This window comes from Colobus angolensis, unplaced genomic scaffold (assembly GCF_000951035.1).
Source record: "Colobus angolensis palliatus isolate OR3802 unplaced genomic scaffold, Cang.pa_1.0 Scaffold62, whole genome shotgun sequence".
Taxonomy (NCBI): Eukaryota; Metazoa; Chordata; class Mammalia; order Primates; family Cercopithecidae; genus Colobus; species Colobus angolensis.
This window is the reverse complement of record NW_012119821.1, coordinates 3,657,127-3,667,925: the sequence shown is the minus strand read 5'-3', so window position 1 is coordinate 3,667,925 and position 10,799 is coordinate 3,657,127. Positions and strand designations below refer to the sequence as shown.

At 44.8% G+C, this 10,799-nt stretch overlaps 1 pseudogene across 1 annotated transcript; it reads left to right on the top strand.

Moving 5' to 3' along the window:
* The first annotated feature begins 86 nt into the window (after positions 1 to 86).
* LOC105527414 lies at positions 87 to 2,049 on the top strand (annotated as a pseudogene). The gene is made up of 2 exons (XR_001004226.1): positions 87 to 152; positions 416 to 2,049. The product of XR_001004226.1 is annotated as an uncharacterized LOC105527414 (transcript).
* Positions 2,050 to 10,799: the final 8,750 nt, after the last annotated feature.

The following is a 10,799-nucleotide window of genomic DNA, read 5'->3' as shown; positions in this document are numbered from 1 at the left end:
ATGTCAAAGTCCTTCCAGATCCTAATTTCTAAAGCAATCAAGAGAGAAGCGTTTAGAATGGCACATCATATCCTATTGGTGCCAACATGGTTTTGTCCATGGTTCCGACTTTCTGTGAAGGCACCAGCTTGCAATACGCCATCTCATTTCACGTTGCATGTGAGACAGCAAACAAAATCCACAAACGGTGTGAACTAGTTAATATGCTGGCTGCTACCTTGCATAAATTAATGATTTGATCACACGGGTTCTTCGTGGGGTTACATCTGTGAATAGCCTGTTTTCCACATGTAAATTTGTGCCTTACACCTTGAGTTGTGTACACGTGTAAACTGTCGTTATGATCAACTTTTCCCCCTTTTGAAATAAGTGCAGATATTTATTTAACCCTCCCTTCCCCCCACCCCCCCTCCAGCCCTCTGAAAGACTGGAGTCAAGCAGATGGGAGAATGCAGTGGTGATAGTTGTCGTGCCGCAGCCTGAGAACACTGGGCAGCACCACACCCTCCAATTCACACTGCCTTCTAGTTGTGCCAACTCGAACCACCCTTTGGCTGTGCTGCCAAGCATGGACCCCAGTGTTGTGGGTGGCAAATCCCCTTTCATCCTCGAGAGCTCCCTGCTTCCCTTAGATTATTTCAATATGGTGATTAGCAAATAAGGATTTGCTAGCAGAGAAGGGACTGACGTCCCATCCTCTTCTCTGCCATGTCCACTGGCTAGAGAGCAGGCTGTGTGTGGTTGGGCAGACACCTGGGAGGAGTCCCCAAGCCATGTGCACAGCACACACATGCAGTGCACACAGAGAAATGACATGGAAATAGATGCAGGCAGGCTGGTCCCTGCTGTGATTAATGAGTAACTCCAAGTACAAGGCCGACCACAATGGATGCTGCAAAATCATTGACTGGGGCAAAGGATTTTTTATTTTATTTTTTATTTTGTTATTATCGTTTTTAGGGGATGGGAGGTGATGTGTGTTTTTCTCCCCTTGGTTTTCATTTGCTCAACACAAAAGGGACTTTTGTTTACTCTATCATGAACAAAGGAACTGTCCACATACTGTAAACCATGAGCAGTGTTGTTGTTTTAAACAGTCATACAGTATATTTGGTGGTCTCTTTGTCTGTGTTTATTTCCAGTTGGATCTTCTGGGTTTAGTTTTGTCTTTAAAAAGAATTCAAAAAAAGACTGACAATGACAGTTTTGAGTGAAAAAGTGGAGTCGCCATAATCAGTGTGGTTGCCTTCAGACCTAAGTACTTAGCTGAGGGTGAGAGCCCTTTGTTCCAAAAGTCCATTGCAGTTTTGCTGTTGTTTAGGGGTAGGTGGTGGTGGTGGTTGTTTTCCTTTTTTTTTTTTTTTTTTGGCTTTTGTAATGGAATCCATGTTCACATCCTGTAAACTCTGTCCCCTGAAACCCTGAAGTATTTTCTAGAAATTGAAATATTGTTTTCTTCCTTGAATTTTCTCTAGAAATGCAGAAATTAGGAAGGCGATGGGTCTGTATCCCCCCTGCCCCCTTCTTTCCCATGCTTGACTCCTGAGAGTACTGGCTGTGCAGCACCCATCCTTGACGTGAGCGGCTGTCTTGTCCAGTATTTGTGGGCCTCACTGCCTCAACTGTTAAGGAGACCTGCGTCAAAACTTACATCCACATTCCTGCGCCCCCACAACCCATCACTTCTGGTGTTAACCCTAAAATACCCACCTGTATTGAGCTGGTCTTCTGCATTTAAGTATTTCTTCCCCTTTGTTTTCCCCACTGTGTGTTGGGGGAGGGTCCATAAACCCGAGTGTGCCTTTGCTTTCCACCCTTGCTAGACACTGGTAGATGCAACAAATTCAGATTTGTATTTGTTGTAAAGTTGTAAAAATATTGTGATGTCACCAATTTTCCTTCCATCTCCACATCCCCTAACATCTGATTCACGACTTAATGTATGTTGTAAAAAAGGAAAAAAAAAAAGAAAGAAAGGGAAAAAAGGAAAAAAGCAAGGAAAAGGCTCTTTATTACTTAAAAGTAATAAAACCTGACTGTTCTACATTATTTTTTGTGTCCTGAATGCTTTTATTTATCTCTTAATTTTTCCTTTTTAAGCTGCTCTCCCCACCCTTTGTGGGTGTGATTCTGCTCTTTCCTCCATTTCTATCTGGCTTCCAAAGCGTACATAACTATAGAGTTTGATGTATTTGTTTGTAGTGTCCACACCCAGCCACCCCCACACAAATTATTGACAGTTTCTCTGCTCAAACCCGGCCTGGAGCAGGATTTTCGCAGAAGCCACTGGTAATTAAAAGGCAGAGCACGCATTGGCTCCTTCTATTCATTTTATGCATTTTCTTTTTATGGTCTTGTTCATCATCAAACATTTATGGTAGGCTTGATAGTTTAAGAGATCAAGGCTAGGATTTGAGTATGTAGGGTCCACTAAAAATAGATCTTTGCACAGATGTGACTTCAGTCTTTTTACATATTAATAAGGTGGAGGGGGCTGGATTTTACTCCTTGTTAGCATTTATCTTTTGTAACCCAGTAGACATAGTTGGAGGTATATTGGGACACAGCACTTGATTCTTCTTTTGCAAAAGAGCATTATGAAATGTCTAGATCAGGTTTTCCTCTGGGGGTGTTTTTAAAACAATTATTTTATTTTTATTTATTTTTTTTTTTGAGACGGAGTCTCGCTCTGTCGCCCGGGCTGGAGTGCAGTGGCCGGATCTCAGCTCACTGCAAGCTCCGCCTCCCGGGTTTAAGCCATTCTCCTGCCTCAGCCTCCAGAGTAGCTGGGACTACAGGCGCCCGCCACCTCGCCCGGCTAGTTTTTTGTATTTTTAGTAGAGACGGGGTTTCACCGTGTTAGCCAGGATGGTCTCGATCTCCTGACCTCATGATCCGCCCATCTCGGCCTCCCAAAGTGCTGGGATTACAGGCTTGAGCCACCGCGCCCGGCCCTAAAACAATTATTTTAATAAGTCTTCAGCTATAGTATTTTACTTTTGACCCTCTGACTTTTTTTTTTTTTTTTTTTTGATGTTTTAAGTCAGTTGAGTGTGGGAAGCTGCAGGTTGAGGCCTCAGTTCATACCTATAGTGACCCAGTAACCTTTACATTGCCATCTCCAATTGTGTTTCTTGAATTACATCCATAGCGCCTGGCTCTGTTAGGCACAAAGTTAACTAGAATGTAGTTTCTACCTCCTCATTTGCAAAGAGACTGACATGGCCTTTGTAGTTGCCATTTGGAGGTAAGAACAAAGTACTGATGAAGCTCCCTAGATGTTAGGGTCACAATATTTGTGCTGGTTCTTAAAGAACGAGTTCTCTGAACAACTAGCCCAGGTAGAGGGGACATCCTTTGCAAAGGCACCAAGTGTGCTCTTTGGGAAGCAAAAGGTTCAGCAGGCCTTGTGCGGGGTCTGTGAGAGAGCTTGGCAGGCCAAGTCCAGGAAAGGGGGGTTGGAGACAGGCCAGGAGGGACCTGGTTCCCATATGCTAGGATTTTAGCTGAAGCAGGAGTGCTCCCTTGCTTTGGAGTAAATAAAACAACAGACACTTGTGCTTGGGAAAGCTACTTGGCCATTATGTGGGAAATGGATTGGCCCAGAGAGGGACAACAAGTCAGCTGGGCGGTTTGCCAGACGGCATGTCAAGTGTGTAAGAGCAACACAAGTGAAAACCGCACATCCAAGGTCAGATTCTTCAGGACAGACTCCGCTCTGTGATCGTCCCTTTTTGCCAGAAAGAACTTCCATGGTATGTAATTTGCAGGTTAGCTCTGCCCAGTTATACCCAAATGTCTTATCTAGAACTGACAGAATGACCAACATCTAGCATGACCCTTTCATTTTAAAAATGGGGGAAGCTTTGCAAGGTTGAGGTGGGTGGATCACGAGGTCAGGAGATTGAGATCATCCTGGCCAACATGGTGAAACCCCGCATCTACTAAAATGTGAAAAATTAGCCAGGCGTGGTAGTGTGTGCCTGTAGTCCCGGTTACTCACGGGAGAATAGGGGAACTGCTTGAACCCTGCAGGCGGAAGTTGCAGTGAGCTGAGATTGTGCCACTGTACTGTAGCCTGGTGACAGAGCAAGACTCCACCTCAAAAAAAAAAAAAAAAAAAAAAAATCCTGGGGGAAGCTGAGGTCTGCTGAGTGAAAGGATTTGCTCATGCTCCAAAACTAGTGGTAGAGCAGCCATTCTGAAAATAAAGTCATGGTCTCTTTCCCCCATTCATTCAGATCAGTAGAGTAATACTAGCTAGAAAGACTTGATCCTGCTCACCTATCTAGATAGCATCCCCATCTTTCTCAGTCATCCATTCTCATAGGAAGCCCTTCATACACACCCACCCTTCACTAGCTGGGCTTCCTAGATCCCCTCATCTGGGCCAAGGCAAGGGGTTGGAAAGAAGTGTGGATTATACAGGCTTGAAGCATACAGTCCCCGCAGTGCAACCTGATACTTGGTCTCCTGGCTTTTGCTGCAGTCAGCTTTGTTCTGGGCTGCTGAAGAGGTGAAAGAGGCTGAACAGGTGTAGCCAGTATTTTATCTGGGGCCCCGGGGATGTCCCTGCTCAGACACAAAAACTGCCTCAGACAACCCTGATTTTTTATTGTGTTTGCTTTGCTTGCTTGATTTTTACAAGGTTAAAGGTTTCTGCAGTGCTTTTAGACTGTTTTTCCAAAGCAGTGGCTGTCCTGATGCAGCTACCAGGCTAGGTGTTTCATGGGATCAGAGATGACATCTTGGACCTGAATGTTTTCCTCAAGGGCCATGTCAGATAAACACAAAAAACTGGTCTCATTGTTCAGCCTTGTAATTAGGCAGAAGCCAAATCAGATGCTCCTGGACCCCAGCGCCTAGGTTTTACTGCCTGAACAAAAGCTCTTTCAACAAAAAGTCATTCAGCAAGTAAAAGTGTCAGAAAAGCACCTCTAATTTCAGACACTGGTACATTTTGCTTGAGGGGAAGTGGTGAGGGGAATTTGAAAGAACCCTTTAGTAACAAAATAACATGATTAAGAGCATAATCCTTTTCCTGGCTCAGCCCTGTGACAGCTGGGTGCTTGGACTCAGTAACCCTTAGAAACCCACATCTCTCCCTTGTCTTAAAACCAGGTGATGACGTGTCTCTTCTACAGAAGTGGGAAGGAAGGGCTCACATTTATTGATTGGGACTGCCAGACAGATGGGGATCTTCAATATTCCATTTAGAGTATTGTGTATCCCTCACTCTAACCCCCCCGGGGAAGACTGGAGTTAGGGGGCGGTTGACCTCTACAGAGGGTTTCGGCTGAACTGATGTGCATTAAATGTGGCTGGCAGGGAAATGTGCAGATGTCCCTCTAGCAAATGGAAATGAAATTTGAGCAAATCAAGAGAGGCAGCTGAATAGTGGGGGGTTTCTCATTCCCCTCTGCAAACACATCTATGCACACATGTGCATGCACAAATGTCACGGGGCTTTTTCCTCTTGGTGTCTAGTATCGAAAATGTCACAGAGGTTGGAACCCATGTATACTGACCAAGTGGTCCTTTTGGGAGGGTGTTCTACCCTTTCCCTGGTAAAACATGGGTTCCACTTAAGCACTTTCTGGTCAAAGGTAAGTGTCATAAACTACGGTTTAAGAAATGGGACCCAGGACGTTTGCAGAGGAGACGAGACACAGGTCCCTGCTAGCCCACTGGCACTGGCTGAGGCAGCTAACAACTTTTTCATTCTTCCTAATCACCTTCAGATAAAAGACTCTCTTGAGAATCATTAATGTCATTCCCAAAGCAAGTCATCCCTCCTGCTAACCGGCTGCAATAATGGTCCAAATAAGGGGAAGCTAATGAAGGGGGAAAGTTGGTAACCATGAAATCAGAAGCCCTTTTCATTGATGGATTTCAAGAGGAACAACAACAACAACAAAAACAGATGAGGGTGACATTGTATAAAATATCAAATGCCAGGACACTAACATGAAAGAAACTCATGCAGATTCCTAGGGGTTTCCTAGGATGAGAAAGATGATGAAAAACCATTTCATGAGCCAACCACTCTCTTTTCTCCTGTGCACCACAACTGCCCTTACCACACACATTTTGGGGTGCTGAGAAAGTCGGCTGCTCTTAGCAAACTTCATATTAGTTCCTTGGCATGAATGCTGAACATTTTGCACATCTAGTCCCATGTCAAAGCGGAAGTGTGAATTTCAGTAATATGGCTAAGGTTTATTTAATAAAAAATGAAAAGTGGAAGGGTACCCTCCACCCCCTAGAGGGGGGCAGGGCTTCCAATTGTCAACAACAATGACATTTTGCATTTGTAGCACTTTACAGCTTGCAGATATAATCTTGTCCATTATGTTGCTTAATCCTAATAACAGCCTAGTGGGGTGGGCAGCATATATATGATTGTTCCCACTTCAAAGAAACAGGAGTTTAGAGAGAAGGGATCTATTGAGCACTGATCAACATACTAATGTAGTCATATTTCAAAAACCTGTGTGTCCACATCATCCCCCTCAGCTCTCTTGGGGACACCTTAGGTTACACAATTACTCCGCTTCACTGAAGGGGAAGAGTCTCCTACAGCATTTCCCAGGGGAGACCGTTACAACAATAAAGTCCCCAAAATAAAGGCTAGGCACACACATTCTATTTTCAGGGCATTGTGCTCTAATATTTTTCCATCGTTAAAGAACACGTCTCTTCCTTCCTGCGTCTGCGGAGCCCTGATGCCAGCAGTGTTATTAGGAACTGTCAACAAAGCAGGAAAAGAGGGCGCTGGAGCCCAAGCCAGGACCTCCCTTCGGGGGCGCGCCCTGCCGCTTTAGGGGCTGTGACACCAACTGCCTCTGTGAAAGAAAAAGGATGAAAGCCTCAGCTTTTGTAGCTGCTTTATCCTGCTCAGGCCACAGAGATCACACACAAAAAATTAAGAAGCTTGTAAGAACCCAGGATGAATCAGAAGCAGAGAAGAAGAAATGCTCTGTACCTAGAAGGGTGAAGAACTTGTCCAGCCTCAGAACATGGAGGTAAAGTTAGTTTGAAAGTAAGAGACATGTAAGAAATATCCACTGTTGTCATTTCACTTCAGCTCCACGGTCACTGTAGCACAATGGGTACCAAAGCAACCATCTGACTTTACCCCTGACATCGATGATTGAATGATTTGGTTGAGTGCCTAGAAAAATCTTCCACTAGGAGACAGAAGAGAGAGCTCAGCTCTACTTAGGGACCCGTCTTCCTCCTCCATGTTGCTACCCCTCATTCCACGTTGCTACTGCCACAGACAAGCCTTCCTTGAGTTAGTGAGCTGTAAGTGCACGTGGTGCAAGAGAGGCAGCACCATCTTCTCTGGCGTGGGTGCCCAGCCTTCCTCCTGCCCTCAGGGGAGCAGTGCCTGGCTGATCATCACACAGACCTATGCTACGGCACTCTGAATAAGCCAGCATCTTCCCCTCACCCCTCGGACAAATGACCTCCGACAGATTCCACTCAGAGGGAGGAGAAAATGGGCATTCTTCTTAGAACCCCCACTGTTCTCTTTGTGTTTGCTTGTTGCTGTTTGTTTGTGAGACAACTGAAGCCCTGTTCACAGTAAACAAAGCCTTTTCTCAGAACACAAATATGCTTCTTAGTGACTAGGGAGAGGCTGGGTTGCAATCAACTATGGCAGCTCTGGTATAAAATATATACGTAATTCCAACTGCCTTGCAATGATTACTTAATTATGTACTCAATAAAGGTAACTACTCTGGAAACAATTAACTTTCCCTGATCAGAAGGGTCAGAGTCCATAGCCAGTCAACTTTAGAAAGGAAATTATATATTCCAAAGTGGTGTGTGTGTGTGTGTGTGTGTGTGTGTGTGTGTGTGTGTGTGTTGTGTGAAACAAAGTTGTCTCTTGAAGACTGACGTAGGTGTTGACTGATTTGAATTCTTATTTGTGTTTAATTTTATTTAAGAACCAAAGATTTATTCCCCTCATTTCCAGGGTGAAGAGAAGGCCTGTGATCACATGTCATGCTTGGGGAGAAAAGATAATGTGTTAGACTTATATGTATGAATAGAAACAGGTAAATAGTCATATTTCCTTCTAACTTTGTAATTTAAACAGCGTAAGTCAGTAGGGAAGGGTTGTAATTGAAGCCAAAGTAAGTGAGGTGAAAATTACTAGGTGTTGGAGCATCTGCATCTCATTTTAATTAGGTGACTGTAATAGCAAGATCAAAAACTTTTCCTTGTCACTCAAGCTCTTGGGCTTTCTAATCGAGAAACCAAAGGCATTGTTCTGTCTTCAGGAAAGGGTGACCTAAAACGATCCTCTCTAATCACCGAGGCAGAGCAGCAGACAGGTTTGGGCTCAGGGATGAGTGCGGCTCAGGGAAGGTGTGTTGTGACGCCAAGGTACTCTAAGCCCAGCCCCACAAAGGCCAGCCCCTAAAGCCCTTAGGGACAGTGATTCTTAATTTGGCAGCTTGGAGTTTTTTCCCTTCCCACAAGGCAAAGTAGCTTAGAAGAAAACACATCACATCATGAGTCTTGCGGGCCTGGGTTCTAGTCTGAGCTGGCCTCACCATTTGTGGGTCATCATTTGGGACAGTCTTTCAAATTCTTGGCACCTCATTTTCCTCATCTGTAGAATGGACTTAATGATAGCTGCCCTGCCTACCTCACAGGAGTGTGTAAAAGTCAAATGAGGTGAATGTTCCACCTCTTCTCCAATGTGTGTACAAAATGAGATCCCAGTCCTCTAAATTTTCAAATTAAATGACTTTCAGTTCCCATCCTGCTGATAATGAAAATGTCTTTTTTCTCTTCCGTAAATACTCCTTATCTGTCAACAAAAGCAGCCAGAGGGACCAGTTAAACAAAAGCCCTGCCTAGTCTGATAAAGAATTCTGGCTCCTTTTCAGGGATGAAGCCATCTCAGCCACGTGATGCCCATATCAAGGCCTGGGGGGCTCCACACACTGTAACGCTGTCTTCCTTGTCCATTCCCAGATGAAGAGTCCGGGGAGAACTGTTTATGCTCTTGATGCGGGGCAGGCAAGCCAAAAGTGGAGCGTAGCCCACAAGGGTTCTTGGCTTTGCCCAGGAAAGAATTCAAGGGCAAGCCAGAGGTAGAAGCAAACAACTTGATTGAAGAGGCAGTGTTACAGCACCATGACTACTCCTGCAGTGCAGGGCCACCCCTTAGGCAGAGGGTAGTGGCTCAGGAGTTTCCAGTCATATTTATACCCACTTGTAATTGCATGCAGATTAAGGGGTGATTTATGCAGAAATTTCTAGGGCGGGGGTAGTAACTTTGGGGTCATTGGTTTATTGCCACGGAAAGGGGCGGTCACTCTAGGTGTTGCCATGGCAATGACAAATCGACATGGCTCGCTGGTGGGTGTGCCTGATTGAAAGCTGCTTCTGCTCAGGCTCTCTTTTAGCTAGTCATCAATCTGGTCCCATGCCAAGCCCCTGCCTCTGGAGTGGAGTTCCCCCTCCTACCTCATTCTCACTGACTTCTGCCTCCCTTTACCACCTGGTGCTCTTCCTGACTGCTCAGCCCACTCTTGCCTCCAGCCAGGACATTGAGGCCTAGAGAATGAGGCCCACAGTGCACTGCAGGAAGGACAATTGTAAACACTCCCTGTGTCCAGTCCATGAGGCTTACACTCATGGACATCAGTACATGATACTTGGTGGCCTTGGCTTGCCAAAGTAGACAAAGCATGTCTACTTTGGTGCCATGCTCTTTGAACTGATACACTCACAGCCATTTTCCCTAAGCATATCTGTGGTGCTGCCCTGTCCAGGCCCAAAGTGTTTGCATTCTGAGCTACAGATGGCCTGGATAGAAGCAGCAGTTAGTCAGTCCTAAGTTTATCCCTGTCTCTTGTCCCAAGAGTTTGTGACATTCTTTACAAGGAAAAAGCTCTACCTTATTTCAACTATAAAGCATTATACTAAATATGTGATGGTCATTATTATACTTCTAATGGTGCTGAAAGATCTAGTTCAACATCCACCTTTTAAAGAAAAATAAACCAAGACATAAGAGGTTGCTCAATTGCATACTGCTCATTTGCGGCAGATCTAGGAGTACAAGGCATGTGTCCCAATTTCTAATTCATTGCAAGAGACCACACTCTATTAAAGTACAGACTTCTAAATTGTAATCCCAGAATGTGGAGGCTGAAAAAAAAGATAGAAATTGATTTCATTCTCATGTAGCAGCCCAGAAGCCCATGGTCCAGGACTGTGGGACAGCTCTTCAGTCTTCAGTGAGTAGCTTCCATTTCAGGTTCAAGCAGCTCTTCTAATTGTGTCAATTTCTTAGTCAATAGGAAAGCCAAAGAGAGAGTGGGTGCAAGAGCATGCTGAGTCATTTTGAAAGGGTAACCCCAAAGGTTGTGTGGAGTACTTAGCTCACACCCCATGGTCAGGAATATAATCCCAGGGCCACACTGAGCAGCAAGGGAGGCTGGAAAATGCAGACTTCAGGGCCTTGTGGTCTTCTGAAATTCAGAGGTGTGCATCATTTTTGTAAACAAGGGAGATTAAAGACTAAAATGTAAGGTCTGAAACTGTAAAACTCCTAGAAGAAAACATACTGAAGATGTTCCTTGACATTGGTTTGTCAATGATTTTTCTGATAAGAAAGTAATAGCATGGGTCAGGTGTGGTGGTTCACGCTTATAAGCCCAGCACTTTGGGATCCACCCAAGGCGGGTGGATCATATGAGGCCAGGAGTTCAAGAACAGCCTGGGCAACATGGTGAAACCCCATCTCTACTGAAAATATAATAACTTAG